The sequence below is a fragment of the Xiphophorus couchianus genome, chromosome 1 (genome assembly GCF_001444195.1).
Source record: "Xiphophorus couchianus chromosome 1, X_couchianus-1.0, whole genome shotgun sequence".
NCBI lineage: Eukaryota > Metazoa > Chordata > Actinopteri > Cyprinodontiformes > Poeciliidae > Xiphophorus > Xiphophorus couchianus.
Genome location: NC_040228.1, coordinates 7,343,588 through 7,346,846, shown reverse-complemented (window position 1 = coordinate 7,346,846; position 3,259 = coordinate 7,343,588). Strand labels below are relative to the sequence as shown.

Sequence of the window (3,259 nt, the reverse complement as noted above, 5' to 3'; positions counted from 1 at the left end):
CAGGTAGGGGAGGGGTAGACCTGCACTATTCTGTTCTGGCCACTAGAAAAAGCACATACGTTTTCTAGTATGTATTTAAAAGGACGTTAAAACCAAAAAACTGCATGACAACAATTTGAGTTTTTTTTTTTGGAAATTAGTAGCTTGGTGATGCTCCCAGACAGCATTAATTAAATTCTTCTCTAAAGAAAAATAAACCATTTTCTGAAAATATGGTAACCTTAATCGAAATAATATTTTCTTTCTAGTTTAAATATTAGTTCATTTGTTTTGTGGGACAGTGTAGGCTGGAATGCTTGACTGGACATGGTAGATTTCTTGCTACTTCCCTGAAATAAACTGCAAATTAAAGACCCATTACTGAACGTCGGAGGTGTTTGTAAGCCGCTTTTGTATTTTGAGCAAATCAATTACCAGATTATTATGTATGTGATAAAACAATACATTATTCAATGGCACTATTTTGTGTACTATGTGGAAGAATACCAAATGTGGTATCAGCGCATTGATCTCACTATGTTCTTGGGAAAAATGTCTAATAAACTATGTGACGGAGGAGCCGTCACGAGCTGGGCGTTAGAGTCCGTGTTAGCATGCCTGCATAACTGCGTACACACGCCGACAAACACATACATCATCACTAATTTACTTTTGTTGCAGGTTGGACTGGGGCGGCTCATCGTGGGTGCACACGCGGTGTTCCTGCTCCGGTTAAACATTTACTGTAACCTTTTTTTTTAGCACTGGACGTTTTCCTGGTTTTTGTTTTCAAGTAGTGTGTTTCCGGATTGTGACGTGCCGGGAGGGAGTCACATGAGGAGGTGACGTCAGCAGAGCGCATTGGGTGTTGTATATTAAATTGAATATTGTATTTTGTTTACAAGTTTATTTATTTATTTATTTTTTATTATTATTTTGTATACTGTATAAACTTTAGGCTGATTTGAAGTTTGATTCAAATCAGAATCAAACTTCTGATTTGAGTTAGAGATGATTAGTATTTTGCTAGTTTGGATTGTCTGTGGGCGGAGCCTGTGGCTTTAAAAGCAGGGCTCTGCTCCACAGGAGGCAGTCGGTGGTTAGACTGAGGAGAAGTCACGCTGGAGGTGATGAACTATTGCAAGCAAAGGTACTAATGATTTTTGATTTCTAGCCTGCTCTGGATGTCCTTTGTGTGTGATCTGCACCTGCCACCTTTGTGAGAACCGAATAAATCTTCTAAAATGATCTCCAACTTGGAACAGTCATTCTTTTTTGACTAAACCATAATAGAACCTCGTCACACATGGTGTCAGGAGTGGGATTATGGCAAGCCGGAGAAGAGGATCTCGTTTGGTGAAGCAAAGATCTGGTCTTCGATCACAATCAAAGATGGAAGAACAGGTGACTGACACAGCATGGGAAAGCATGCCGACGACGGATGGATCAGATGAGGAAGGTGAACCGAAGCCTGGCCCCAGTGGATCAAGTGCATCTGGCAGTGAGTTTCTCACTTTGATGAAGGACTTTATGACAGGTCAGCAAAAGCGAGAGAAAGGGATGCTGAAGGAACTGCGATCTCTTAGGCTGTCCCTGCAGCAACCACAGCAAGTACCACGTTCTCACCTTCAGTTAGGAGTTGGTGCGGAGCAAAGTGACGATGATGACGATGGTGATCAAAGCCATCAACCTCAGTCAGTAAGTTATACCACTGATCCAAAAATTCCCCCATATCAATTAGGAGAAGACCTTGAAAACTATTTGCTGCGGTTTGAGCGCATTGCCAAGACATGGAGGTGGCCAGAGTGTGAATGGGCGTGCCGTCTCATTCCACTCCTTTCTGGGAAAGCGCTGGAGGCCTACGCTGCCATGGATGAGGACTGTGCTCACTGCTACACGGACTTGAAAACTGCTTTGTTAACAAAGTTTGACATCTCACCTGAGACATACAGACAGAAATTCAGAGCAACAAGTATACCTGTTGGTGAAACTCCTACTGAAACCTACCACCGCCTTAGAGGTCTCTACCGACGATGGATCCGTCCGGACCAGCATTCCAAGGAGGACATCGGGAGCTCATCATCCGGGAACAACTGCTGAGCATTCTGCCCTCTGATGTAAGGACCTGGGTGAAGGAACATGAACCTGAGGATGGTCTGACGGCTGCAAAGTTGGCTCTACAGTACATGAACGCACGGCGAGGAGGAGCAGTATGGTTCTCCAACCCTGGACCGCGACCTGTTCAACCAGCTGGACATCAACGGTATCCCAGAGACCCAAGACAGGAGGTTAAAGGTATCACCAGTTCTCTGAATCCACCATCTAATGAAGACTCGTCCTGCTCAGAAATCAGATCGGGCGCTCCTCCAGCCACTACCAGTCGTCTCCACTCCTTTTCGTAAGGTTGCAATGGACATTGTTGGACCCCTAGTGAAGAGTGGGCGTGGTCATCAGTACATCCTGGTAGTATGTGACTATGCCACCAGATTTCCAGAGGCTTTTCCACTGCATACCATTACTGCTCCTGCAATAGTACGAGTTCTGGTCCAGCTGTTTTCAAGAGTTGGAATCCCAGATCAGATTTTGACAGACCAGGGAACTAATTTCACCTCTAACCTCCTAAAACTTTTTCACAAACAGCTTGGGATCTCAGCCATCAGGACGACGCCTTACCATCCGCAAACTGATGGACTGGTCGAAAGGTTCAACCAGACACTGAAGAGGATGCTGCAGAAGTTTGTGGATGACACTGGCAGAGATTGGGACCGCTGGTTACCATTCCTTCTCTTCGCCTATCGTGAGGTGCCGCAAGCATCAACTGGATTCTCCCCCTTTGAACTCCTGTACGGGTGGGATGTTCAGGGACCATTAGAGCTGCTGAGAAAAAGCTGGGATGCATCAGAGACCTCATCCAATGCCAACGGTGTGGTCCAGTATGTGCTGCAGATGAGAGGTCGGCTTGCTGAGTACCAGGAAGAAGCTGAAAAGAACCTGCTGCAGGCTCAGCAGAAGCAAAAGAGGTGGTATGACCAGCAGGCCCGGCAAAGGGTTTTAAGTCCTGGACAGAAGGTGTTGCTTCTTCTGCCTTCATCCACCAGCAAGCTTTTGGCAAAGTGGCAAGGGCCCTATACCATCAGCCGACAGCTAGGACCCACCACCTATGAAGTCTATCATCCTGACAAAAAGAAAGCTAAACAGGCTTATCATGTGAATTTGCTGAAGGAGTGGAAAGAACTATCATGTCCAGCTCCAGAAACATCATGCCTGTTGAGGCCTGTGG

At 45.7% G+C, this 3,259-nt stretch overlaps 1 pseudogene; it reads left to right on the top strand.

Annotated features, from left to right (window-relative positions):
- Positions 1–581: 581 nt before the first annotated feature.
- Positions 582–2,726, top strand: LOC114161156 (uncharacterized; annotated as a pseudogene).
- Positions 2,727–3,259: the final 533 nt, after the last annotated feature.